This window comes from Eleutherodactylus coqui, chromosome 2 (genome assembly GCF_035609145.1).
Source record: "Eleutherodactylus coqui strain aEleCoq1 chromosome 2, aEleCoq1.hap1, whole genome shotgun sequence".
NCBI lineage: Eukaryota > Metazoa > Chordata > Amphibia > Anura > Eleutherodactylidae > Eleutherodactylus > Eleutherodactylus coqui.
Genome location: NC_089838.1, coordinates 321,585,490 through 321,608,394, shown reverse-complemented (window position 1 = coordinate 321,608,394; position 22,905 = coordinate 321,585,490). Strand labels below are relative to the sequence as shown.

The 22,905-nt window shown below is 47.5% G+C and overlaps 42 non-coding genes across 42 annotated transcripts; all 42 read left to right on the top strand.

The window, feature by feature from the left end:
* The first annotated feature begins 830 nt into the window (after positions 1-830).
* TRNAI-AAU (transfer RNA isoleucine (anticodon AAU)) lies at positions 831-905 on the top strand. Its single transcript has one exon. It is a non-coding gene; the product is annotated as a tRNA-Ile (tRNA).
* A 306-nt stretch (positions 906-1,211) lies between these two features.
* Positions 1,212-1,286, top strand: TRNAI-AAU (transfer RNA isoleucine (anticodon AAU)). Its single transcript has one exon. It is a non-coding gene; the product is annotated as a tRNA-Ile (tRNA).
* Positions 1,287-1,598: 312 nt separating this feature from the next.
* On the top strand, positions 1,599-1,673 carry TRNAI-AAU (transfer RNA isoleucine (anticodon AAU)). The gene has a single exon. It is a non-coding gene; the product is annotated as a tRNA-Ile (tRNA).
* Positions 1,674-1,997: 324 nt separating this feature from the next.
* TRNAI-AAU (transfer RNA isoleucine (anticodon AAU)) lies at positions 1,998-2,072 on the top strand. The gene has a single exon. It is a non-coding gene; the product is annotated as a tRNA-Ile (tRNA).
* A 312-nt stretch (positions 2,073-2,384) lies between these two features.
* TRNAI-AAU (transfer RNA isoleucine (anticodon AAU)) lies at positions 2,385-2,459 on the top strand. Its single transcript has one exon. It is a non-coding gene; the product is annotated as a tRNA-Ile (tRNA).
* A 312-nt stretch (positions 2,460-2,771) lies between these two features.
* TRNAI-AAU (transfer RNA isoleucine (anticodon AAU)) lies at positions 2,772-2,846 on the top strand. Its single transcript has one exon. It is a non-coding gene; the product is annotated as a tRNA-Ile (tRNA).
* Positions 2,847-3,158: 312 nt separating this feature from the next.
* TRNAI-AAU (transfer RNA isoleucine (anticodon AAU)) lies at positions 3,159-3,233 on the top strand. The gene has a single exon. It is a non-coding gene; the product is annotated as a tRNA-Ile (tRNA).
* Positions 3,234-4,299: 1,066 nt separating this feature from the next.
* On the top strand, positions 4,300-4,374 carry TRNAI-AAU (transfer RNA isoleucine (anticodon AAU)). Its single transcript has one exon. It is a non-coding gene; the product is annotated as a tRNA-Ile (tRNA).
* Positions 4,375-4,686: 312 nt separating this feature from the next.
* On the top strand, positions 4,687-4,761 carry TRNAI-AAU (transfer RNA isoleucine (anticodon AAU)). Its single transcript has one exon. It is a non-coding gene; the product is annotated as a tRNA-Ile (tRNA).
* A 711-nt stretch (positions 4,762-5,472) lies between these two features.
* Positions 5,473-5,547, top strand: TRNAI-AAU (transfer RNA isoleucine (anticodon AAU)). Its single transcript has one exon. It is a non-coding gene; the product is annotated as a tRNA-Ile (tRNA).
* A 711-nt stretch (positions 5,548-6,258) lies between these two features.
* TRNAI-AAU (transfer RNA isoleucine (anticodon AAU)) lies at positions 6,259-6,333 on the top strand. The gene has a single exon. It is a non-coding gene; the product is annotated as a tRNA-Ile (tRNA).
* Positions 6,334-6,657: 324 nt separating this feature from the next.
* Positions 6,658-6,732, top strand: TRNAI-AAU (transfer RNA isoleucine (anticodon AAU)). Its single transcript has one exon. It is a non-coding gene; the product is annotated as a tRNA-Ile (tRNA).
* Positions 6,733-7,443: 711 nt separating this feature from the next.
* Positions 7,444-7,518, top strand: TRNAI-AAU (transfer RNA isoleucine (anticodon AAU)). Its single transcript has one exon. It is a non-coding gene; the product is annotated as a tRNA-Ile (tRNA).
* A 711-nt stretch (positions 7,519-8,229) lies between these two features.
* Positions 8,230-8,304, top strand: TRNAI-AAU (transfer RNA isoleucine (anticodon AAU)). The gene has a single exon. It is a non-coding gene; the product is annotated as a tRNA-Ile (tRNA).
* A 324-nt stretch (positions 8,305-8,628) lies between these two features.
* Positions 8,629-8,703, top strand: TRNAI-AAU (transfer RNA isoleucine (anticodon AAU)). The gene has a single exon. It is a non-coding gene; the product is annotated as a tRNA-Ile (tRNA).
* A 1,473-nt stretch (positions 8,704-10,176) lies between these two features.
* On the top strand, positions 10,177-10,251 carry TRNAI-AAU (transfer RNA isoleucine (anticodon AAU)). The gene has a single exon. It is a non-coding gene; the product is annotated as a tRNA-Ile (tRNA).
* A 324-nt stretch (positions 10,252-10,575) lies between these two features.
* Positions 10,576-10,650, top strand: TRNAI-AAU (transfer RNA isoleucine (anticodon AAU)). Its single transcript has one exon. It is a non-coding gene; the product is annotated as a tRNA-Ile (tRNA).
* A 312-nt stretch (positions 10,651-10,962) lies between these two features.
* On the top strand, positions 10,963-11,037 carry TRNAI-AAU (transfer RNA isoleucine (anticodon AAU)). Its single transcript has one exon. It is a non-coding gene; the product is annotated as a tRNA-Ile (tRNA).
* Positions 11,038-11,349: 312 nt separating this feature from the next.
* Positions 11,350-11,424, top strand: TRNAI-AAU (transfer RNA isoleucine (anticodon AAU)). Its single transcript has one exon. It is a non-coding gene; the product is annotated as a tRNA-Ile (tRNA).
* Positions 11,425-11,748: 324 nt separating this feature from the next.
* On the top strand, positions 11,749-11,823 carry TRNAI-AAU (transfer RNA isoleucine (anticodon AAU)). The gene has a single exon. It is a non-coding gene; the product is annotated as a tRNA-Ile (tRNA).
* A 312-nt stretch (positions 11,824-12,135) lies between these two features.
* Positions 12,136-12,210, top strand: TRNAI-AAU (transfer RNA isoleucine (anticodon AAU)). The gene has a single exon. It is a non-coding gene; the product is annotated as a tRNA-Ile (tRNA).
* A 1,086-nt stretch (positions 12,211-13,296) lies between these two features.
* Positions 13,297-13,371, top strand: TRNAI-AAU (transfer RNA isoleucine (anticodon AAU)). Its single transcript has one exon. It is a non-coding gene; the product is annotated as a tRNA-Ile (tRNA).
* A 324-nt stretch (positions 13,372-13,695) lies between these two features.
* Positions 13,696-13,770, top strand: TRNAI-AAU (transfer RNA isoleucine (anticodon AAU)). The gene has a single exon. It is a non-coding gene; the product is annotated as a tRNA-Ile (tRNA).
* A 312-nt stretch (positions 13,771-14,082) lies between these two features.
* TRNAI-AAU (transfer RNA isoleucine (anticodon AAU)) lies at positions 14,083-14,157 on the top strand. Its single transcript has one exon. It is a non-coding gene; the product is annotated as a tRNA-Ile (tRNA).
* Positions 14,158-14,469: 312 nt separating this feature from the next.
* Positions 14,470-14,544, top strand: TRNAI-AAU (transfer RNA isoleucine (anticodon AAU)). Its single transcript has one exon. It is a non-coding gene; the product is annotated as a tRNA-Ile (tRNA).
* Positions 14,545-14,868: 324 nt separating this feature from the next.
* Positions 14,869-14,943, top strand: TRNAI-AAU (transfer RNA isoleucine (anticodon AAU)). The gene has a single exon. It is a non-coding gene; the product is annotated as a tRNA-Ile (tRNA).
* Positions 14,944-15,255: 312 nt separating this feature from the next.
* TRNAI-AAU (transfer RNA isoleucine (anticodon AAU)) lies at positions 15,256-15,330 on the top strand. Its single transcript has one exon. It is a non-coding gene; the product is annotated as a tRNA-Ile (tRNA).
* A 312-nt stretch (positions 15,331-15,642) lies between these two features.
* On the top strand, positions 15,643-15,717 carry TRNAI-AAU (transfer RNA isoleucine (anticodon AAU)). Its single transcript has one exon. It is a non-coding gene; the product is annotated as a tRNA-Ile (tRNA).
* A 699-nt stretch (positions 15,718-16,416) lies between these two features.
* On the top strand, positions 16,417-16,491 carry TRNAI-AAU (transfer RNA isoleucine (anticodon AAU)). The gene has a single exon. It is a non-coding gene; the product is annotated as a tRNA-Ile (tRNA).
* Positions 16,492-16,803: 312 nt separating this feature from the next.
* On the top strand, positions 16,804-16,878 carry TRNAI-AAU (transfer RNA isoleucine (anticodon AAU)). The gene has a single exon. It is a non-coding gene; the product is annotated as a tRNA-Ile (tRNA).
* A 324-nt stretch (positions 16,879-17,202) lies between these two features.
* TRNAI-AAU (transfer RNA isoleucine (anticodon AAU)) lies at positions 17,203-17,277 on the top strand. Its single transcript has one exon. It is a non-coding gene; the product is annotated as a tRNA-Ile (tRNA).
* Positions 17,278-17,589: 312 nt separating this feature from the next.
* On the top strand, positions 17,590-17,664 carry TRNAI-AAU (transfer RNA isoleucine (anticodon AAU)). The gene has a single exon. It is a non-coding gene; the product is annotated as a tRNA-Ile (tRNA).
* Positions 17,665-17,976: 312 nt separating this feature from the next.
* TRNAI-AAU (transfer RNA isoleucine (anticodon AAU)) lies at positions 17,977-18,051 on the top strand. The gene has a single exon. It is a non-coding gene; the product is annotated as a tRNA-Ile (tRNA).
* Positions 18,052-18,363: 312 nt separating this feature from the next.
* On the top strand, positions 18,364-18,438 carry TRNAI-AAU (transfer RNA isoleucine (anticodon AAU)). Its single transcript has one exon. It is a non-coding gene; the product is annotated as a tRNA-Ile (tRNA).
* Positions 18,439-18,750: 312 nt separating this feature from the next.
* On the top strand, positions 18,751-18,825 carry TRNAI-AAU (transfer RNA isoleucine (anticodon AAU)). Its single transcript has one exon. It is a non-coding gene; the product is annotated as a tRNA-Ile (tRNA).
* A 324-nt stretch (positions 18,826-19,149) lies between these two features.
* On the top strand, positions 19,150-19,224 carry TRNAI-AAU (transfer RNA isoleucine (anticodon AAU)). Its single transcript has one exon. It is a non-coding gene; the product is annotated as a tRNA-Ile (tRNA).
* Positions 19,225-19,536: 312 nt separating this feature from the next.
* TRNAI-AAU (transfer RNA isoleucine (anticodon AAU)) lies at positions 19,537-19,611 on the top strand. Its single transcript has one exon. It is a non-coding gene; the product is annotated as a tRNA-Ile (tRNA).
* A 312-nt stretch (positions 19,612-19,923) lies between these two features.
* Positions 19,924-19,998, top strand: TRNAI-AAU (transfer RNA isoleucine (anticodon AAU)). Its single transcript has one exon. It is a non-coding gene; the product is annotated as a tRNA-Ile (tRNA).
* Positions 19,999-20,697: 699 nt separating this feature from the next.
* On the top strand, positions 20,698-20,772 carry TRNAI-AAU (transfer RNA isoleucine (anticodon AAU)). The gene has a single exon. It is a non-coding gene; the product is annotated as a tRNA-Ile (tRNA).
* A 312-nt stretch (positions 20,773-21,084) lies between these two features.
* TRNAI-AAU (transfer RNA isoleucine (anticodon AAU)) lies at positions 21,085-21,159 on the top strand. Its single transcript has one exon. It is a non-coding gene; the product is annotated as a tRNA-Ile (tRNA).
* A 324-nt stretch (positions 21,160-21,483) lies between these two features.
* Positions 21,484-21,558, top strand: TRNAI-AAU (transfer RNA isoleucine (anticodon AAU)). The gene has a single exon. It is a non-coding gene; the product is annotated as a tRNA-Ile (tRNA).
* Positions 21,559-22,257: 699 nt separating this feature from the next.
* Positions 22,258-22,332, top strand: TRNAI-AAU (transfer RNA isoleucine (anticodon AAU)). Its single transcript has one exon. It is a non-coding gene; the product is annotated as a tRNA-Ile (tRNA).
* The last annotated feature ends 573 nt before the right edge of the window (positions 22,333-22,905 follow it).

Here is a 22,905-nt window from a genome sequence, read left to right as displayed (position 1 = left end):
ATCAAAGAGGCCAAAAACACGGTCACAAATCATGGCTGGTTAGCTCAGTTTTGTTAGAGCGTGGTGCTAATAACGCCAAGGTCGCGGGTTCGATCCCCGTACGGGCCAGCTTACGTAGTGTCTGAAGAGCTGACAAGCTCTACTTTGGAAAAGTTAGCAGCCTTTTTTCTTTTGAAAAGTGGAGCAATGAGGCAAGTGGCTCAAAGAGGCAAAATGTGCCATTCTGCCTCATGGCGCATTAGCTCAGTTGGGTTAGAATGTGGTGCTAATAGCTCCAAGGCCACTGGCCACGTTCTCCAGTATCCAAAGAGCCGTCAAGTTGTCTTTTATCAAAGTTCGCAACCTTTTTTTGATGTAGAAAAGGGAGCAGTGATGCATGTGTATGTGGATCAAAGAGGCCAAAAACACGGTCACAAACACAGTCAGAAATCATGGCCGGTTAGCTCAGTTGGGTTAGAGCGTGGAGCTAATAACGCCAAGGTCGCGGGTTCGATCCCCGTGCGGGCCAGCTTACGTAGTGTCTGAAGAGCCGACAAGCTCTTCTTTGGAGAAGTTAGCAGCCTTTTTTCTTTTGAAAAGTGGAGCAATGAGGCATGTGGCTCAAAGAGGCAAAATGTGCCATTCTGCCTCATGGCGCATTAGCTCAGTTGGGTTAGAATGTGGTGCAAATAGCTCCAAGGCCACTGGCCACATTCTCCAGTATCCAAAGAGCCGTCAAGTTGTCTTTTATCAAAGTTTGCAAGCTTTTTTGATGTAGAAAAGGGAGCAGTGATGCATGTGTATGTGGATCAAAGAGGCCAAAAACACGGTCACAGACAGTCAGAAATCATGGCCGGTTAGCTCAGTTGGGTTAGAGCGTGGTGCTAATAACGCCAAGGTCGCGGGTTCGATCCCCGTACGGGCCAGCTTACGTAGAGAAGTTAGCAGCCTTTTTTCTTTTGAAAAGTGGAGCAATGAGGCATGTGGCTCAAAGAGGCAAAATGTGCCATTCTGCCTCATGGCGCATTAGCTCAGTTGGGTTAGAATGTGGTGCTAATAGCTCCAAGGCCACTGGCCACGTTCTCCAGTATCCAAAGAGCCGTCAAGTTGTCTTTTATCAAAGTTCGCAAGCTTTTTTGATGTAGAAAAGGGAGCAGTGATGCATGTGTATGTGGATCAAAGAGGCCAAAAACACGGTCACAAACACAGTCACAAACACAGTCACAAATCATGGCCGGTTAGCTCAGTTGGGTTAGAGCGTGGTGCTAATAACGCCAAGGTCGCGGGTTCGATCCCCGTACGGGCCAGCTTACGTAGTGTCTGAAGAGCCGACAAGCTCTTCTTTGGAGAAGTTAGCAGCCTTTTTTCTTTTGAAAAGTGGAGCAATGAGGCATGTGGCTCAAAGAGGCAAAATGTGCCATTCTGCCTCATGGCGCATTAGCTCAGTTGGGTTAGAATGTGGTGCTAATAGCTCCAAGGCCACTGGCCACGTTCTCCAGTATCCAAAGAGCCGTCAAGTTGTCTTTTATCAAAGTTTGCAAGCTTTTTTGATGTAGAAAAGGGAGCAGTGATGCATGTGTATGTGGATCAAAGAGGCCAAAAACACAGTCACAAATCATGGCCGGTTAGCTCAGTTGGGTTAGAGCGTGGTGCTAATAACGCCAAGGTCGCGGGTTCGATCCCCGTACGGGCCAGCTTACGTAGTGTCTGAAGAGCTGACAAGCTCTACTTTGGAAAAGTTAGCAGCCTTTTTTCTTTTGAAAAGTGGAGCAATGAGGCAAGTGGCTCAAAGAGGCAAAATGTGCCATTCTGCCTCATGGCGCATTAGCTCAGTTGGGTTAGAATGTGGTGCTAATAACTCCAAGGCCACTGGCCACGTTCTCCAGTATCCAAAGAGCCGTCAAGTTGTCTTTTATCAAAGTTCGCAACCTTTTTTGATGTAGAAAAGGGAGCAGTGATGCATGTGTATGTGGATCAAAGAGGCCAAAAACACGGTCACAAACACAGTCAGAAATCATGGCCGGTTAGCTCAGTTGGGTTAGAGCGTGGTGCTAATAACGCCAAGGTCGCGGGTTCGATCCCCGTACGGGCCAGCTTACGTAGTGTCTGAAGAGCCGACAAGCTCTTCTTTGGAGAAGTTAGCAGCCTTTTTTCTTTTGAAAAGTGGAGCAATGAGGCATGTGGCTCAAAGAGGCAAAATGTGCCATTCTGCCTCATGGCGCATTAGCTCAGTTGGGTTAGAATGTGGTGCTAATAGCTCCAAGGCCACTGGCCACGTTCTCCAGTATCCAAAGAGCCGTCAAGTTGTCTTTTATCAAAGTTTGCAAGCTTTTTTGATGTAGAAAAGGGAGCAGTGATGCATGTGTATGTGGATCAAAGAGGCCAAAAACACAGTCAGAAATCATGGCCGGTTAGCTCAGTTGGGTTAGAGCATGGTGCTAATAACGCCAAGGTCGCGGGTTCGATCCCCGTACGGGCCAGCTTACGTAGTGTCTGAAGAGCCGACAAGCTCTTCTTTGGAGAAGTTAGCAGCCTTTTTTCTTTTGAAAAGTGGAGCAATGAGGCATGTGGCTCAAAGAGGCAAAATGTGCCATTCTGCCTCATGGCGCATTAGCTCAGTTGGGTTAGAATGTGGTGCTAATAGCTCCAAGGCCACTGGCCACGTTCTCCAGTATCCAAAGAGCCGTCAAGTTGTCTTTTATCAAAGTTTGCAAGCTTTTTTGATGTAGAAAAGGGAGCAGTGATGCATGTGTATGTGGATCAAAGAGGCCAAAAACACAGTCAGAAATCATGGCCGGTTAGCTCAGTTGGGTTAGAGCATGGTGCTAATAACGCCAAGGCCGCGGGTTCGATCCCCGTACGGGCCAGCTTACGTAGTGTCTGAAGAGCTGACAAGCTCTTCTTTGGAGAAGTTAGCAGCCTTTTTTCTTTTGAAAAGTGGAGCAATGAAGCATGTGGCTCAAAGAGGCAAAATGTGCCATTCTGCCTCATGGCGCATTAGCTCAGTTGGGTTAGAATGTGGTGCTAATAGCTCCAAGGCCACTGGCCACGTTCTCCAGTATCCAAAGAGCCGTCAAGTTGTCTTTTGTCAAAGTTTGCAAGCTTTTTTGATGTAGAAAAGGGAGCAGTGATGCATGTGTATGTGGATCAAAAAGGCCAAAAACACAGTCACAAATCATGGCTGGTTAGCTCAGTTGGGTTAGAGCGTGGTGCTAATAACGCCAAGGGCGCGGGTTCGATCCCCGTACGGGCCAGCTTACGTAGTGTCTGAAGAGCCAACAAGCTCTTCTTTGGAAAAGTTAGCAGCCTTTTTTCTTTTGAAAAGTGGAGCAATGAGGCATGTGGCTCAAAGAGGCAAAATGTGCCATTCTGCCTCATGGCGCATTAGCTCAGTTGGGTTAGAATGTGGTGCTAATAGCTCCAAGGCCACTGGCCACGTTCTCCAGTATCCAAAGAGCCGTCAAGTTGTCTTTTATCAAAGTTTGCAAGCTTTTTTGATGTAGAAAAGGGAGCAGTGATGCATGTGTATGTGGATCAAAGAGGCCAAAAACACAGTCACAAATCATGGCTGGTTAGCTCAGTTTTGTTAGAGCGTGGTGCTAATAACGCCAAGGTCGCGGGTTCGATCCCCGTACGGGCCAGCTTACGTAGTGTCTGAAGAGCTGACAAGCTCTACTTTGGAAAAGTTAGCAGCCTTTTTTCTTTTGAAAAGTGGAGCAATGAGGCAAGTGGCTCAAAGAGGCAAAATGTGCCATTCTGCCTCATGGCGCATTAGCTCAGTTGGGTTAGAATGTGGTGCTAATAGCTCCAAGGCCACTGGCCACGTTCTCCAGTATCCAAAGAGCCGTCAAGTTGTCTTTTATCAATGTTTGCAACCTTTTTTGATGTAGAAAAAGGAGCAGTGATGCATGTGTATGTGGATCAAAGAGGCCAAAAACACGGTCACAAACAGTCAGAAATCATGGCCGGTTAGCTCAGTTGGGTTAGAGCGTGGTGCTAATAACGCCAAGGTTGCGGGTTCGATACCCGTACGGGCCAGCTTACGTAGAGAAGTTAGCAGCCTTTTTTCTTTTGAAAAGTGGAGCAATGAGGCATGTGGCTCAAAGAGGCAAAATGTGCCATTCTGCCTCATGGCGCATTAGCTCAGTTGGGTTAGAATGTGGTGCTAATAGCTCCAAGGCCACTGGCCACGTTCTCCAGTATCCAAAGAGCCGTCAAGTTGTTTTTTATCAAAGTTTGCAAGCTTTTTTGATGTAGAAAAGGGAGCAGTGATGCATGTGTATATGGATCAAAGAGGCCAAAAACACAGTCACAAATCATGGCCGGTTAGCTCAGTTGGGTTAGAGCGTGGTGCTAATAACGCCAAGGTCGCGGGTTCGATCCCCGTACGGGCCAGCTTACGTAGTGTCTGAAGAGCTGACAAGCTCTACTTTGGAAAAGTTAGCAGCCTTTTTTCTTTTGAAAAGTGGAGCAATGAGGCAAGTGGCTCAAAGAGGCAAAATGTGCCATTCTGCCTCATGGCGCATTAGCTCAGTTGGGTTAGAATGTGGTGCTAATAGCTCCAAGGCCACTGGCCACGTTCTCCAGTATCCAAAGAGCCGTCAAGTTGTCTTTTATCAAAGTTCGCAACCTTTTTTGATGTAGAAAAGGGAGCAGTGATGCATGTGTATGTGGATCAAAGAGGCCAAAAACACAGGCACAAATCATGGCCGGTTAGCTCAGTTGGGTTAGAGCGTGGTGCTAATAACGCCAAGGTCACGGGTTCGATCCCCGTACGGGCCAGCTTACGTAGTGTCTGAAGAGCCGACAAGCTCTTCTTTGGAAAAGTTAGCAGCCTTTTTTCTTTTGAAAAGTGGAGCAATGAGGCATGTGGCTCAAAGAGGCAAAATGTGCCATTCTGCCTCATGGCGCATTAGCTCAGTTGGGTTAGAATGTGGTGCTAATAGCTCCAAGGCCACTGGCCACGTTCTCCAGTATCCAAAGAGCCGTCAAGTTGTCTTTTATCAAAGTTTGCAAGCTTTTTTGATGTAGAAAAGGGAGCAGTGATGCATGTGTATGTGGATCAAAGAGGCCAAAAACACAGTCACAAATCATGGCTGGTTAGCTCAGTTTTGTTAGAGCGTGGTGCTAATAACGCCAAGGTCGCGGGTTCGATCCCCGTACGGGCCAGCTTACGTAGTGTCTGAAGAGCTGACAAGCTCTACTTTGGAAAAGTTAGCAGCCTTTTTTCTTTTGAAAAGTGGAGCAATGAGGCAAGTGGCTCAAAGAGGCAAAATGTGCCATTCTGCCTCATGGCGCATTAGCTCAGTTGGGTTAGAATGTGGTGCTAATAGCTCCAAGGCCACTGGCCACGTTCTCCAGTATCCAAAGAGCCGTCAAGTTGTCTTTTATCAATGTTTGCAACCTTTTTTGATGTAGAAAAGGGAGCAGTGATGCATGTGTATGTGGATCAAAGAGGCCAAAAACACGGTCACAAACACAGTCAGAAATCATGGCCGGTTAGCTCAGTTGGGTTAGAGCGTGGTGCTAATAACGCCAAGGTCGCGGGTTCGATCCCCGTACGGGCCAGCTTACGTAGTGTCTGAAGAGCCGACAAGCTCTTCTTTGGAAAAGTTAGCAGCCTTTTTTCTTTTGAAAAGTGGAGCAATGAGGCATGTGGCTCAAAGAGGCAAAATGTGCCATTCTGCCTCATGGCGCATTAGCTCAGTTGGGTTAGAATGTGGTGCTAATAGCTCCAAGGCCACTGGCCACGTTCTCCAGTATCCAAAGAGCCGTCAAGTTGTCTTTTATCAAAGTTTGCAAGCTTTTTTGATGTAGAAAAGGGAGCAGTGATGCATGTGTATATGGATCAAAGAGGCCAAAAACACAGTCACAAATCATGGCCGGTTAGCTCAGTTGGGTTAGAGCGTGGTGCTAATAACGCCAAGGTCGCGGGTTTGATCCCCGTACGGGCCAGCTTACGTAGTGTCTGAAGAGCTGACAAGCTCTACTTTGGAAAAGTTAGCAGCCTTTTTTCTTTTGAAAAGTGGAGCAATGAGGCAAGTGGCTCAAAGAGGCAAAATGTGCCATTCTGCCTCATGGCGCATTAGCTCAGTTGGGTAAGAATGTGGTGCTAATAGCTCCAAGGCCACTGGCCACGTTCTCCAGTATCCAAAGAGCCGTCAAGTTGTCTTTTATCAAAGTTCGCAACCTTTTTTGATGTAGAAAAGGGAGCAGTGATGCATGTGTATGTGGATCAAAGAGGCCAAAAACACAGTCACAAACACAGTCACAAATCATGGCTGGTTAGCTCAGTTGGGTTAGAGCGTGGTGCTAATAACGCCAAGGTCGCGGGTTCGATCCCCGTACGGGCCAGCTTACGTAGTGTCTGAAGAGCTGACAAGCTCTACTTTGGAAAAGTTAGCAGCCTTTTTTCTTTTGAAAAGTGGAGCAATGAGGCAAGTGGCTCAAAGAGGCAAAATGTGCCATTCTGCCTCATGGCGCATTAGCTCAGTTGGGTTAGAATGTGGTGCTAATAGCTCCAAGGCCACTGGCCACGTTCTCCAGTATCCAAAGAGCCGTCAAGTTGTCTTTTATCAATGTTTGCAACCTTTTTTGATGTAGAAAAGGGAGCAGTGATGCATGTGTATGTGGATCAAAGAGGCCAAAAACACGGTCACAAACACAGTCAGAAATCATGGCCGGTTAGCTCAGTTGGGTTAGAGCGTGGTGCTAATAACGCCAAGGTCGCGGGTTCGATCCCCGTACGGGCCAGCTTACGTAGTGTCTGAAGAGCCGACAAGCTCTTCTTTGGAAAAGTTAGCAGCCTTTTTTCTTTTGAAAAGTGGAGCAATGAGGCATGTGGCTCAAAGAGGCAAAATGTGCCATTCTGCCTCATGGCGCATTAGCTCAGTTGGGTTAGAATGTGGTGCTAATAGCTCCAAGGCCACTGGCCACGTTCTCCAGTATCCAAAGAGCCGTCAAGTTGTCTTTTATCAAAGTTTGCAAGCTTTTTTGATGTAGAAAAGGGAGCAGTGATGCATGTGTATATGGATCAAAGAGGCCAAAAACACAGTCACAAATCATGGCTGGTTAGCTCAGTTTTGTTAGAGCGTGGTGCTAATAACGCCAAGGTCGCGGGTTCGATCCCCGTACGGGCCAGCTTACGTAGTGTCTGAAGAGCTGACAAGCTCTACTTTGGAAAAGTTAGCAGCCTTTTTTCTTTTGAAAAGTGGAGCAATGAGGCAAGTGGCTCAAAGAGGCAAAATGTGCCATTCTGCCTCATGGCGCATTAGCTCAGTTGGGTTAGAATGTGGTGCTAATAGCTCCAAGGCCACTGGCCACGTTCTCCAGTATCCAAAGAGCCGTCAAGTTGTCTTTTATCAATGTTTGCAACCTTTTTTGATGTAGAAAAGGGAGCAGTGATGCATGTGTATGTGGATCAAAGAGGCCAAAAACACGGTCACAAACACAGTCAGAAATCATGGCCGGTTAGCTCAGTTGGGTTAGAGCGTGGTGCTAATAACGCCAAGGTCGCGGGTTCGATCCCCGTACGGGCCAGCTTACGTAGTGTCTGAAGAGCCGACAAGCTCTTCTTTGGAAAAGTTAGCAGCCTTTTTTCTTTTGAAAAGTGGAGCAATGAGGCATGTGGCTCAAAGAGGCAAAATGTGCCATTCTGCCTCATGGCGCATTAGCTCAGTTGGGTTAGAATGTGGTGCTAATAGCTCCAAGGCCACTGGCCACGTTCTCCAGTATCCAAAGAGCCGTCAAGTTGTCTTTTATCAAAGTTTGCAAGCTTTTTTGATGTAGAAAAGGGAGCAGTGATGCATGTGTATATGGATCAAAGAGGCCAAAAACACAGTCACAAATCATGGCCGGTTAGCTCAGTTGGGTTAGAGCGTGGTGCTAATAACGCCAAGGTCGCGGGTTTGATCCCCGTACGGGCCAGCTTACGTAGTGTCTGAAGAGCTGACAAGCTCTACTTTGGAAAAGTTAGCAGCCTTTTTTCTTTTGAAAAGTGGAGCAATGAGGCAAGTGGCTCAAAGAGGCAAAATGTGCCATTCTGCCTCATGGCGCATTAGCTCAGTTGGGTAAGAATGTGGTGCTAATAGCTCCAAGGCCACTGGCCACGTTCTCCAGTATCCAAAGAGCCGTCAAGTTGTCTTTTATCAAAGTTCGCAACCTTTTTTGATGTAGAAAAGGGAGCAGTGATGCATGTGTATGTGGATCAAAGAGGCCAAAAACACAGTCACAAACACAGTCACAAATCATGGCTGGTTAGCTCAGTTGGGTTAGAGCGTGGTGCTAATAACGCCAAGGTCGCGGGTTCGATCCCCGTACGGGCCAGCTTACGTAGTGTCTGAAGAGCTGACAAGCTCTACTTTGGAAAAGTTAGCAGCCTTTTTTCTTTTGAAAAGTGGAGCAATGAGGCAAGTGGCTCAAAGAGGCAAAATGTGCCATTCTGCCTCATGGCGCATTAGCTCAGTTGGGTTAGAATGTGGTGCTAATAGCTCCAAGGCCACTGGCCACGTTCTCCAGTATCCAAAGAGCCGTCAAGTTGTCTTTTATCAATGTTTGCAACCTTTTTTGATGTAGAAAAGGGAGCAGTGATGCATGTGTATGTGGATCAAAGAGGCCAAAAACACGGTCACAAACACAGTCAGAAATCATGGCCGGTTAGCTCAGTTGGGTTAGAGCGTGGTGCTAATAACGCCAAGGTCGCGGGTTCGATCCCCGTACGGGCCAGCTTACGTAGTGTCTGAAGAGCCGACAAGCTCTTCTTTGGAAAAGTTAGCAGCCTTTTTTCTTTTGAAAAGTGGAGCAATGAGGCATGTGGCTCAAAGAGGCAAAATGTGCCATTCTGCCTCATGGCGCATTAGCTCAGTTGGGTTAGAATCTGGTGCTAATAGCTCCAAGGCCACTGGCCACGTTCTCCAGTATCCAAAGAGCCGTCAAGTTGTCTTTTGTCAAAGTTTGCAAGCTTTTTTGATGTAGAAAAGGGAGCAGTGATGCATGTGTATGTGGATCAAAAAGGCCAAAAACACAGTCACAAATCATGGCCGGTTAGCTCAGTTGGGTTAGAGCGTGGTGCTAATAACGCCAAGGTCGCGGGTTCGATCCCCGAACGGGCCAGCTTACGTAGTGTCTGAAGAGCCGACAAGCTCTTCTTTGGAAAAGTTAGCAGCCTTTTTTCTTTTGAAAAGTGGAGCAATGAGGCATGTGGCTCAAAGAGGCAAAATGTGCCATTGTGCCTCATGGCGCATTAGCTCAGTTGGGTTAGAATGTGGTGCTAATAGCTCCAAGGCCACTGGCCACGTTCTCCAGTATCCAAAGAGCCGTCAAGTTGTCTTTTATCAAAGTTTGCAAGCTTTTTTGATGTAGAAAAGGGAGCAGTGATGCATGTGTATGTGGATCAAAGAGGCCAAAAACACAGGCACAAATCGTGGCCAGTTAGCTCAGTTGGGTTAGAGCGTGGTGCTAATAACGCCAAGGTCGCGGGTTCGATCCCCGTACGGGCCAGCTTACGTAGTGTCTGAAGAGCCAACAAGCTCTTCTTTGGAAAAGTTAGCAGCCTTTTTTCTTTTGAAAAGTGGAGCAATGAGGCATGTGGCTCAAAGAGGCAAAATGTGCCATTCTGCCTCATGGCGCATTAGCTCAGTTGGGTTAGAATGTGGTGCTAATAGCTCCAAGGCCACTGGCCACATTCTCCAGTATCCAAAGAGCCGTCAAGTTGTCTTTTATCAAAGTTTGCAAGCTTTTTTGATGTAGAAAAGGGAGCAGTGATGCATGTGTATGTGGATCAAAGAGGCCAAAAACACACGCACAAATCATGGCCAGTTAGCTCAGTTGGGTTAGAGCGTGGTGCTAATAACGCCAAGGTTGCGGGTTCGATCCCCGTACGGGCCAGCTTACGTAGTGTCTGAAGAGCCGACAAGCTCTTCTTTGGAAAAGTTAGCAGCCTTTTTTCTTTTGAAAAGTGGAGCAATGAGGCATGTGGCTCAAAGAGGCAAAATGTGCCATTCTGCCTCATGGCGCATTAGCTCAGTTGGGTTAGAATGTGGTGCTAATAGCTCCAAGGCCACTGGCCACTATCTCCAGTATCCAAAGAGCCGTCAAGTTGTCTTTTATCAAAGTTTGCAAGCTTTTTTGATGTAGAAAAGGGAGCAGTGATGCATGTGTATGTGGATCAAAGAGGCCAAAAACACAGGCGCAAATCATGGCCGGTTAGCTCAGTTGGGTTAGAGCGTGGTGCTAATAACGCCAAGGTCGCGGGTTCGATCCCCGTACGGGCCAGCTTACGTAGTGTCTGAAGAGCCGACAAGCTCTTCTTTGGAAAAGTTAGCAGCCTTTTTTCTTTTGAAAAGTGGAGCAATGAGGCATGTGGCTCAAAGAGGCAAAATGTGCCATTCTGCCTCATGGCGCATTAGCTCAGTTGGGTTAGAATGTGGTGCTAATAGCTCCAAGGCCACTGGCCACGTTCTCCAGTATCCAAAGAGCCGTCAAGTTGTCTTTTATCAAAGTTTGCAAGCTTTTTTGATGTAGAAAAGGGAGCAGTGATGCATGTGTATGTGGATCAAAGAGGCCAAAAACACGGTCACAAACACAGCCACAAATCATGGCCGGTTAGCTCAGTTGGGTTAGAGCGTGGTGCTAATAACGCCAAGGTCGCGGGTTCGATCCCCGTATGGGCCAGCTTACGTAGTGTCTGAAGAGCCGACAAGCTCTTCTTTGGAAAAGTTAGCAGCCTTTTTTCTTTTGAAAAGTGGAGCAATGAGGCATGTGGCTCAAAGAGGCAAAATGTGCCATTCTGCCTCATGGCGCATTAGCTCAGTTGGGTTAGAATGTGGTGCTAATAGCTCCAAGGCCACTGGCCACGTTCTCCAGTATCCAAAGAGCCGTCAAGTTGTCTTTTATCAAAGTTTGCAAGCTTTTTTGATGTAGAAAAGGGAGCAGTGATGCATGTGTATGTGGATCAAAGAGGCCAAAAACACAGGCGCAAATCATGGCCGGTTAGCTCAGTTGGGTTAGAGCGTGGTGCTAATAACGCCAAGGTCACGGGTTCGATCCCCGTACGGGCCAGCTTACGTAGTGTCTGAAGAGCCGACAAGCTCTTCTTTGGAAAAGTTAGCAGCCTTTTTTCTTTTGAAAAGTGGAGCAATGAGGCATGTGGCTCAAAGAGGCAAAATGTGCCATTCTGCCTCATGGCGCATTAGCTCAGTTGGGTTAGAATGTGGTGCTAATAGCTCCAAGGCCACTGGCCACTATCTCCAGTATCCAAAGAGCCGTCAAGTTGTCTTTTATCAAAGTTTGCAAGCTTTTTTGATGTAGAAAAGGGAGCAGTGATGCATGTGTATGTGGATCAAAGAGGCCAAAAACACAGGCGCAAATCATGGCCGGTTAGCTCAGTTGGGTTAGAGCGTGGTGCTAATAACGCCAAGGTCGCGGGTTCGATCCCCGTACGGGCCAGCTTACGTAGTGTCTGAAGAGCCGACAAGCTCTTCTTTGGAAAAGTTAGCAGCCTTTTTTCTTTTGAAAAGTGGAGCAATGAGGCATGTGGCTCAAAGAGGCAAAATGTGCCATTCTGCCTCATGGCGCATTAGCTCAGTTGGGTTAGAATGTGGTGCTAATAGCTCCAAGGCCACTGGCCACGTTCTCCAGTATCCAAAGAGCCGTCAAGTTGTCTTTTATCAAAGTTTGCAAGCTTTTTTGATGTAGAAAAGGGAGCAGTGATGCATGTGTATGTGGATCAAAGAGGCCAAAAACACGGTCACAAACACAGCCACAAATCATGGCCGGTTAGCTCAGTTGGGTTAGAGCGTGGTGCTAATAACGCCAAGGTCGCGGGTTCGATCCCCGTATGGGCCAGCTTACGTAGTGTCTGAAGAGCCGACAAGCTCTTCTTTGGAAAAGTTAGCAGCCTTTTTTCTTTTGAAAAGTGGAGCAATGAGGCATGTGGCTCAAAGAGGCAAAATGTGCCATTCTGCCTCATGGCGCATTAGCTCAGTTGGGTTAGAATGTGGTGCTAATAGCTCCAAGGCCACTGGCCACGTTCTCCAGTATCCAAAGAGCCGTCAAGTTGTCTTTTATCAAAGTTTGCAAGCTTTTTTGATGTAGAAAAGGGAGCAGTGATGCATGTGTATGTGGATCAAAGAGGCCAAAAACACAGGCGCAAATCATGGCCGGTTAGCTCAGTTGGGTTAGAGCGTGGTGCTAATAACGCCAAGGTCACGGGTTCGATCCCCGTACGGGCCAGCTTACGTAGTGTCTGAAGAGCCGACAAGCTCTTCTTTGGAAAAGTTAGCAGCCTTTTTTCTTTTGAAAAGTGGAGCAATGAGGCATGTGGCTCAAAGAGGCAAAATGTGCCATTCTGCCTCATGGCGCATTAGCTCAGTTGGGTTAGAATGTGGTGCTAATAGCTCCAAGGCCACTGGCCACGTTCTCCAGTATCCAAAGAGCCGTCAAGTTGTCTTTTATCAAAGTTTGCAAGCTTTTTTGATGTAGAAAAGGGAGCAGTGATGCATGTGTATGTGGATCAAAGAGGCCAAAAACACAGGCACAAATCATGGCCAGTTAGCTCAGTTGGGTTAGAGCGTGGTGCTAATAACGCCAAGGTCGCGGGTTCGATCCCCGTACGGGCCAGCTTACGTAGTGTCTGAAGAGCCAACAAGCTCTTCTTTGGAAAAGTTAGCAGCCTTTTTTCTTTTGAAAAGTGGAGCAATGAGGCATGTGGCTCAAAGAGGCAAAATGTGCCATTCTGCCTCATGGCGCATTAGCTCAGTTGGGTTAGAATGTGGTGCTAATAGCTCCAAGGCCACTGGCCACATTCTCCAGTATCCAAAGAGCCGTCAAGTTGTCTTTTATCAAAGTTTGCAAGCTTTTTTGATGTAGAAAAGGGAGCAGTGATGCATGTGTATGTGGATCAAAGAGGCCAAAAACACACGCACAAATCATGGCCAGTTAGCTCAGTTGGGTTAGAGCGTGGTGCTAATAACGCCAAGGTCGCGGGTTCGATCCCCGTACGGGCCAGCTTACGTAGTGTCTGAAGAGCCGACAAGCTCTTCTTTGGAAAAGTTAGCAGCCTTTTTTCTTTTGAAAAGTGGAGCAATGAGGCATGTGGCTCAAAGAGGCAAAATGTGCCATTCTGCCTCATGGCGCATTAGCTCAGTTGGGTTAGAATGTGGTGCTAATAGCTCCAAGGCCACTGGCCACTATCTCCAGTATCCAAAGAGCCGTCAAGTTGTCTTTTATCAAAGTTTGCAAGCTTTTTTGATGTAGAAAAGGGAGCAGTGATGCATGTGTATGTGGATCAAAGAGGCCAAAAACACAGGCGCAAATCATGGCCGGTTAGCTCAGTTGGGTTAGAGCGTGGTGCTAATAACGCCAAGGTCGCGGGTTCGATCCCCGTACGGGCCAGCTTACGTAGTGTCTGAAGAGCCGACAAGCTCTTCTTTGGAAAAGTTAGCAGCCTTTTTTCTTTTGAAAAGTGGAGCAATGAGGCATGTGGCTCAAAGAGGCAAAATGTGCCATTCTGCCTCATGGCGCATTAGCTCAGTTGGGTTAGAATGTGGTGCTAATAGCTCCAAGGCCACTGGCCACGTTCTCCAGTATCCAAAGAGCCGTCAAGTTGTCTTTTATCAAAGTTTGCAAGCTTTTTTGATGTAGAAAAGGGAGCAGTGATGCATGTGTATGTGGATCAAAGAGGCCAAAAACACGGTCACAAACACAGCCACAAATCATGGCCGGTTAGCTCAGTTGGGTTAGAGCGTGGTGCTAATAACGCCAAGGTCGCGGGTTCGATCCCCGTATGGGCCAGCTTACGTAGTGTCTGAAGAGCCGACAAGCTCTTCTTTGGAAAAGTTAGCAGCCTTTTTTCTTTTGAAAAGTGGAGCAATGAGGCATGTGGCTCAAAGAGGCAAAATGTGCCATTCTGCCTCATGGCGCATTAGCTCAGTTGGGTTAGAATGTGGTGCTAATAGCTCCAAGGCCACTGGCCACGTTCTCCAGTATCCAAAGAGCCGTCAAGTTGTCTTTTATCAAAGTTTGCAAGCTTTTTTGATGTAGAAAAGGGAGCAGTGATGCATGTGTATGTGGATCAAAGAGGCCAAAAACACAGGCGCAAATCATGGCCGGTTAGCTCAGTTGGGTTAGAGCGTGGTGCTAATAACGCCAAGGTCACGGGTTCGATCCCCGTACGGGCCAGCTTACGTAGTGTCTGAAGAGCCGACAAGCTCTTCTTTGGAAAAGTTAGCAGCCTTTTTTCTTTTGAAAAGTGGAGCAATGAGGCATGTGGCTCAAAGAGGCAAAATGTGCCATTCTGCCTCATGGCGCATTAGCTCAGTTGGGTTAGAATGTGGTGCTAATAGCTCCAAGGCCACTGGCCACTATCTCCAGTATCCAAAGAGCCGTCAAGTTGTCTTTTATCAAAGTTTGCAAGCTTTTTTGATGTAGAAAAGGGAGCAGTGATGCATGTGTATGTGGATCAAAGAGGCCAAAAACACAGGCGCAAATCATGGCCGGTTAGCTCAGTTGGGTTAGAGCGTGGTGCTAATAACGCCAAGGTCGCGGGTTCGATCCCCGTACGGGCCAGCTTACGTAGTGTCTGAAGAGCCGACAAGCTCTTCTTTGGAAAAGTTAGCAGCCTTTTTTCTTTTGAAAAGTGGAGCAATGAGGCATGTGGCTCAAAGAGGCAAAATGTGCCATTCTGCCTCATGGCGCATTAGCTCAGTTGGGTTAGAATGTGGTGCTAATAGCTCCAAGGCCACTGGCCACGTTCTCCAGTATCCAAAGAGCCGTCAAGTTGTCTTTTATCAAAGTTTGCAAGCTTTTTTGATGTAGAAAAGGGAGCAGTGATGCATGTGTATGTGGATCAAAGAGGCCAAAAACACGGTCACAAACACAGCCACAAATCATGGCCGGTTAGCTCAGTTGGGTTAGAGCGTGGTGCTAATAACGCCAAGGTCGCGGGTTCGATCCCCGTATGGGCCAGCTTACGTAGTGTCTGAAGAGCCGACAAGCTCTTCTTTGGAAAAGTTAGCAGCCTTTTTTCTTTTGAAAAGTGGAGCAATGAGGCATGTGGCTCAAAGAGGCAAAATGTGCCATTCTGCCTCATGGCGCATTAGCTCAGTTGGGTTAGAATGTGGTGCTAATAGCTCCAAGGCCACTGGCCACGTTCTCCAGTATCCAAAGAGCCGTCAAGTTGTCTTTTATCAAAGTTTGCAAGCTTTTTTGATGTAGAAAAGGGAGCAGTGATGCATGTGTATGTGGATCAAAGAGGCCAAAAACACAGGCGCAAATCATGGCCGGTTAGCTCAGTTGGGTTAGAGCGTGGTGCTAATAACGCCAAGGTCACGGGTTCGATCCCCGTACGGGCCAGCTTACGTAGTGTCTGAAGAGCCGACAAGCTCTTCTTTGGAAAAGTTAGCAGCCTTTTTTCTTTTGAAAAGTGGAGCAATGAGGCATGTGGCTCAAAGAGGCAAAATGTGCCATTCTGCCTCATGGCGCATTAGCTCAGTTGGGTTAGAATGTGGTGCTAATAGCTCCAAGGCCACTGGCCACGTTCTCCAGTATCCAAAGAGCCGTCAAGTTGTCTTTTATCAAAGTTTGCAAGCTTTTTTGATGTAGAAAAGGGAGCAGTGATGCATGTGTATGTAGATCAAAGAGGCCAAAAACACAGGCACAAATCATGGCCGGTTAGCTCAGTTGGGTTAGAGCGTGGTGCTAATAACGCCAAGGTCGCGGGTTCGATCCCCGTACGGGCCAGCTTACGTAGTGTCTGAAGAGCCGACAAGCTCTTCTTTGGAAAAGTTAGCAGCCTTTTTTCTTTTGAAAAGTGGAGCAATGAGGCATGTGGCTCAAAGAGGCAAAATGTGCCATTCTGCCTCATGGCGCATTAGCTCAGTTGGGTTAGAATGTGGTGCTAATAGCTCCAAGGCCACTGGCCACATTCTCCAGTATCCAAAGAGCCGTCAAGTTGTCTTTTATCAAAGTTTGCAAGCTTTTTTGATGTAGAAAAGGGAGCAGTGATGCATGTGTATGTGGATCAAAGAGGCCAAAAACACACGCACAAATCATGGCCAGTTAGCTCAGTTGGGTTAGAGCGTGGTGCTAATAACGCCAAGGTCGCGGGTTCGATCCCCGTACGGGCCAGCTTACGTAGTGTCTGAAGAGCCAACAAGCTCTTCTTTGGATAAGTTAGCAGCCTTTTTTCTTTTGAAAAGTGGAGCAATGAGGCATGTGGCTCAAAGAGGCAAAATGTGCCATTCTGCCTCATGGCGCATTAGCTCAGTTGGCTTAGAATGTGGTGCTAATAGCTCCAAGGCCACTGGCCACTATCTCCAGTATCCAAAGAGCCGTCAAGTTGTCTTTTATCAAAGTTTGCAAGCTTTTTTGATGTAGAAAAGGGAGCAGTGATGCATGTGTATGTGGATCAAAGAGGCCAAAAACACAGGCACAAATCATGGCCGGTTAGCTCAGTTGGGTTAGAGCGTGGTGCTAATAACGCCAAGGTCGCGGGTTCGATCCCCGTACGGGCCAGCTTACGTAGTGTCTGAAGAGCCGACAAGCTCTTCTTTGGAAAAGTTAGCAGCCTTTTTTCTTTTGAAAAGTGGAGCAATGAGGCATGTGGCTCAAAGAGGCAAAATGTGCCATTCTGCCTCATGGCGCATTAGCTCAGTTGGGTTAGAATGTGGTGCTAATAGCTCCAAGGCCACTGGCCACATTCTCCAGTATCCAAAGAGCCGTCAAGTTGTCTTTTATCAAAGTTTGCAAGCTTTTTTGATGTAGAAAAGGGAGCAGTGATGCATGTGTATGTGGATCAAAGAGGCCAAAAACACATGCACAAATCATGGCCGGTTAGCTCAGTTGGGTTAGAGCGTGGTGCTAATAACGCCAAGGTCGCGGGTTCGATCCCCGTACGGGCCAGCTTACGTAGTGTCTGAAGAGCCGACAAGCTCTTCTTTGGAAAAGTTAGCAGCCTTTTTTCTTTTGAAAAGTGGAGCAATGAGGCATGTGGCTCAAAGAGGCAAAATGTGCCATTCTGCCTCATGGCGCATTAGCTCAGTTGGGTTAGAATGTGGTGCTAATAGCTCCAAGGCCACTGGCCACGTTCTCCAGTATCCAAAGAGCCGTCAAGTTGTCTTTTATCAAAGTTTGCAAGCTTTTTTGATGTAGAAAAGGGAGCAGTGATGCATGTGTATGTGGATCAAAGAGGCCAAAAACACGGTCACAAACACAGTCACAAATCATGGCCGGTTAGCTCAGTTGGGTTAGAGCGTGGTGCTAATAACGCCAAGGTCGCGGGTTCGATCCCCGTATGGGCCAGCTTACGTAGTGTCTGAAGAGCCGACAAGCTCTTCTTTGGAAAAGTTAGCAGCCTTTTTTCTTTTGAAAAGTGGAGCAATGAGGCATGTGGCTCAAAGAGGCAAAATGTGCCATTCTGCCTCATGGCGCATTAGCTCAGTTGGGTTAGAATGTGGTGCTAATAGCTCCAAGGCCACTGGCCACGTTCTCCAGTATCCAAAGAGCCGTCAAGTTGTCTTTTATCAAAGTTTGCAAGCTTTTTTGATGTAGAAAAGGGAGCAGTGATGCATGTGTATGTGGATCAAAGAGGCCAAAAACACAGGCGCAAATCATGGCCGGTTAGCTCAGTTGGGTTAGAGCGTGGTGCTAATAACGCCAAGGTCACGGGTTCGATCCCCGTACGGGCCAGCTTACGTTGTGCCTGAAGAGCCGACAAGCTCTTCTTTGGAAAAGTTAGCAGCCTTTTTTCTTTTGAAAAGTGGAGCAATGAGGCATGTGGCTCAAAGAGGCAAAATGTGCCATTCTGCCTCATGGCGCATTAGCTCAGTTGGGTTAGAATGTGGTGCTAATAGCTCCAAGGCCACTGGCCACGTTCTCCAGTATCCAAAGAGCCGTCAAGTTGTCTTTTATCAAAGTTTGCAAGCTTTTTTGATGTAGAAAAGGGAGCAGTGATGCATGTGTATGTAGATCAAAGAGGCCAAAAACACAGGCACAAATCATGGCCGGTTAGCTCAGTTGGGTTAGAGCGTGGTGCTAATAACGCCAAGGTCGCGGGTTCGATCCCCGTACGGGCCAGCTTACGTAGTGTCTGAAGAGCCGACAAGCTCTTCTTTGGATAAGTTAGCAGCCTTTTTTCTTTTGAAAAGTGGAGCAATGAGGCATGTGGCTCAAAGAGGCAAAATGTGCCATTCTGCCTCATGGCGCATTAGCTCAGTTGGGTTAGAATGTGGTGCTAATAGCTCCAAGGCCACTGGCCACGTTCTCCAGTATCCAAAGAGCCGTCAAGTTGTCTTTTATCAAAGTTTGCAAGCTTTTTTGATGTAGAAAAGGGAGCAGTGATGCATGTGTATGTGGATCAAAGAGGCCAAAAACACAGGCGCAAATCATGGCCGGTTAGCTCAGTTGGGTTAGAGCGTGGTGCTAATAACGCCAAGGTCGCGGGTTCGATCCCCGTACGGGCCAGCTTACGTAGTGTCTGAAGAGCCGACCAGCTCTTCTTTGGAAAAGTTAGCAGCCTTTTTTCTTTTGAAAAGTGGAGCAATGAGGCATGTGGCTCAAAGAGGCAAAATGTGCCATTCTGCCTCATGGCGCATTAGCTCAGTTGGGTTAGAATGTGGTGCTAATAGCTCCAAGGCCACTGGCCACGTTCTCCAGTATCCAAAGAGCCGTCAAGTTGTCTTTTATCAAAGTTTGCAAGCTTTTTTGATGTAGAAAAGGGAGCAGTGATGCATGTGTATGTGGATCAAAGAGGCCAAAAACACAGGCGCAAATCATGGCCGGTTAGCTCAGTTGGATTAGAGCGTGGTGCTAATAACGCCAAGGTCGCGGGTTCGATCCCCGTACGGGCCAGCTTACGTAGTGTCTGAAGAGCCGACAAGCTCTTCTTTGGAAAAGTTAGCAGCCTTTTTTCTTTTGAAAAGTGGAGCAATGAGGCATGTGGCTCAAAGAGGCAAAATGTGCCATTCTGCCTCATGGCGCATTAGCTCAGTTGGGTTAGAATGTGGTGCTAATAGCTCCAAGGCCACTGGCCACGTTCTCCAGTATCCAAAGAGCCGTCAAGTTCTCTTTTATCAAAGTTTGCAAGCTTTTTTGATGTAGAAAAGGGAGCAGTAATGCATGTGTATGTGGATCAAAGAGGCCAAAAACACGGTCACAAACACAGTCACAAATCATGGCCGGTTAGCTCAGTTGGGTTAGAGCGTGGTGCTAATAACGCCAAGGTCGCGGGTTCGATCCCCGTATGGGCCAGCTTACGTAGTGTCTGAAGAGCCGACAAGCTCTTCTTTGGAAAAGTTAGCAGCCTTTTTTCTTTTGAAAAGTGGAGCAATGAGGCATGTGGCTCAAAGAGGCAAAATGTGCCATTCTGCCTCATGGCGCATTAGCTCAGTTGGGTTAGAATGTGGTGCTAATAGCTCCAAGGCCACTGGCCACGTTCTCCAGTATCCAAAGAGCCGTCAAGTTGTCTTTTATCAAAGTTTGCAAGCTTTTTTGATGTAGAAAAGGGAGCAGTGATGCATGTGTATGTGGATCAAAGAGGCCAAAAACACAGGCGCAAATCATGGCCGGTTAGCTCAGTTGGGTTAGAGCGTGGTGCTAATAACGCCAAGGTCACGGGTTCGATCCCCGTACGGGCCAGCTTACGTTGTGCCTGAAGAGCCGACAAGCTCTTCTTTGGAAAAGTTAGCAGCCTTTTTTCTTTTGAAAAGTGGAGCAATGAGGCATGTGGCTCAAAGAGGCAAAATGTGCCATTCTGCCTCATGGCGCATTAGCTCAGTTGGGTTAGAATGTGGTGCTAATAGCTCCAAGGCCACTGGCCACGTTCTCCAGTATCCAAAGAGCCGTCAAGTTGTCTTTTATCAAAGTTTGCAAGCTTTTTTGATGTAGAAAAGGGAGCAGTGATGCATGTGTATGTAGATCAAAGAGGCCAAAAACACAGGCACAAATCATGGCCGGTTAGCTCAGTTGGGTTAGAGCGTGGTGCTAATAACGCCAAGGTCGCGGGTTCGATCCCCGTACGGGCCAGCTTACGTAGTGTCTGAAGAGCCGACAAGCTCTTCTTTGGAAAAGTTAGCAGCCTTTTTTCTTTTGAAAAGTGGAGCAATGAGGCATGTGGCTCAAAGAGGCAAAATGTGCCATTCTGCCTCATGGCGCATTAGCTCAGTTGGGTTAGAATGTGGTGCTAATAGCTCCAAGGCCACTGGCCACGTTCTCCAGTATCCAAAGAGCCGTCAAGTTGTCTTTTATCAAAGTTTGCAAGCTTTTTTGATGTAGAAAAGGGAGCAGTGATGCATGTGTATGTGGATCAAAGAGGCCAAAAACACAGGCACAAATCATGGCCAGTTAGCTCAGTTGGGTTAGAGCGTGGTGCTAATAACGCCAAGGTCGCGGGTTCGATCCCCGTACGGGCCAGCTTACGTAGTGTCTGAAGAGCCGACAAGCTCTTCTTTGGATAAGTTAGCAGCCTTTTTTCTTTTGAAAAGTGGAGCAATGAGGCATGTGGCTCAAAGAGGCAAAATGTGCCATTCTGCCTCATGGCGCATTAGCTCAGTTGGGTTAGAATGTGGTGCTAATAGCTCCAAGGCCACTGGCCACGTTCTCCAGTATCCAAAGAGCCGTCAAGTTGTCTTTTATCAAAGTTTGCAAGCTTTTTTGATGTAGAAAAGGGAGCAGTGATGCATGTGTATGTGGATCAAAGAGGCCAAAAACACAGGCGCAAATCATGGCCGGTTAGCTCAGTTGGGTTAGAGCGTGGTGCTAATAACGCCAAGGTCGCGGGTTCGATCCCCGTACGGGCCAGCTTACGTAGTGTCTGAAGAGCCGACCAGCTCTTCTTTGGAAAAGTTAGCAGCCTTTTTTCTTTTGAAAAGTGGAGCAATGAGGCATGTGGCTCAAAGAGGCAAAATGTGCCATTCTGCCTCATGGCGCATTAGCTCAGTTGGGTTAGAATGTGGTGCTAATAGCTCCAAGGCCACTGGCCACGTTCTCCAGTATCCAAAGAGCCGTCAAGTTGTCTTTTATCAAAGTTTGTAAGCTTTTTTGATGTAGAAAAGGGAGCAGTGATGCATGTGTATGTGGATCAAAGAGGCCAAAAACACAGGCGCAAATCATGGCCGGTTAGCTCAGTTGGGTTAGAGCGTGGTGCTAATAACGCCAAGGTCGCGGGTTCGATCCCCGTACGGGCCAGCTTACGTAGTGTCTGAAGAGCCGACAAGCTCTTCTTTGGAAAAGTTAGCAGCCTTTTTTCTTTTGAAAAGTGGAGCAATGAGGCATGTGGCTCAAAGAGGCAAAATGTGCCATTCTGCCTCATGGCGCATTAGCTCAGTTGGGTTAGAATGTGGTGCTAATAGCTCCAAGGCCACTGGCCACGTTCTCCAGTATCCAAAGAGCCGTCAAGTTGTCTTTTATCAAAGTTTGCAAGCTTTTTTGATGTAGAAAAGGGAGCAGTTATGCATGTGTATGTGGATCAAAGAGGCCAAAAACACGGTCACAAACACAGGCGCAACTCATGGCCGGTTAGCTCAGTTGGGTTAGAGCGTGGTGCTAATAACGCCAAGGTCGCGGGTTCGATCCCCGTATGGGCCAGCTTACGTAGTGTCTGAAGAGCCGACCAGCTCTTCTTTGGAAAAGTTAGCAGCCTTTTTTCTTTTGAAAAGTGGAGCAATGAGGCATGTGGCTCAAAGAGGCAAAATGTGCCATTCTGCCTCATGGCGCATTAGCTCAGTTGGGTTAGAATGTGGTGCTAATAGCTCCAAGGCCACTGGCCACGTTCTCCAGTATCCAAAGAGCCGTCAAGTTGTCTTTTATCAAAGTTTGCAAGCTTTTTTGATGTAGAAAAGGGAGCAGTGATGCATGTGTATGTGGATCAAAGAGGCCAAAAACACAGGCACAAATCATGGCCAGTTAGCTCAGTTGGGTTAGAGCGTGGTGCTAATAACGCCAAGGTCGCGGGTTCGATCCCCGTACGGGCCAGCTTACGTAGTGTCTGAAGAGCCGACAAGCTCTTCTTTGGATAAGTTAGCAGCCTTTTTTCTTTTGAAAAGTGGAGCAATGAGGCATGTGGCTCAAAGAGGCAAAATGTGCCATTCTGCCTCATGGCGCATTAGCTCAGTTGGGTTAGAATGTGGTGCTAATAGCTCCAAGGCCACTGGCCACGTTCTCCAGTATCCAAAGAGCCGTCAAGTTGTCTTTTATCAAAGTTTGCAAGCTTTTTTGATGTAGAAAAGGGAGCAGTGATGCATGTGTATGTGGATCAAAGAGGCCAAAAACACAGGCGCAACTCATGGCCGGTTAGCTCAGTTGGGTTAGAGCGTGGTGCTAATAACGCCAAGGTCGCGGGTTCGATCCCCGTACGGGCCAGCTTACGTAGTGTCTGAAGAGCCGACAAGCTCTTCTTTGGAAAAGTTAGCAGCCTTTTTTCTTTTGAAAAGTGGAGCAATGAGGCATGTGGCTCAAAGAGGCAAAATGTGCCATTCTGCCTCATGGCGCATTAGCTCAGTTGGGTTAGAATGTGGTGCTAATAGCTCCAAGGCCACTGGCCACGTTCTCCAGTATCCAAAGAGCCGTCAAGTTGTCTTTTATCAAAGTTTGCAAGCTTTTTTGATGTAGAAAAGGGAGCAGTGATGCATGTGTATGTGGATCAAAGAGGCCAAAAACACAGGCGCAAATCATAGCCGGTTAGCTCAGTTGGGTTAGAGCGTGGTGCTAATAACGCCAAGGTCACGGGTTCGATCCCCGTACGGGTCAGCTTACGTAGTGTCTGAAGAGCCGACAAGCTCTTCTTTGGAAAAGTTAGCAGCCTTTTTTCTTTTGAAAAGTGGAGCAATGAGGCATGTGGCTCAAAGAGGCAAAATGTGCCATTCTGCCTCATGGCGCATTAGCTCAGTTGGGTTAGAATGTGGTGCTAATAGCTCCAAGGCTACTGGCCACGTT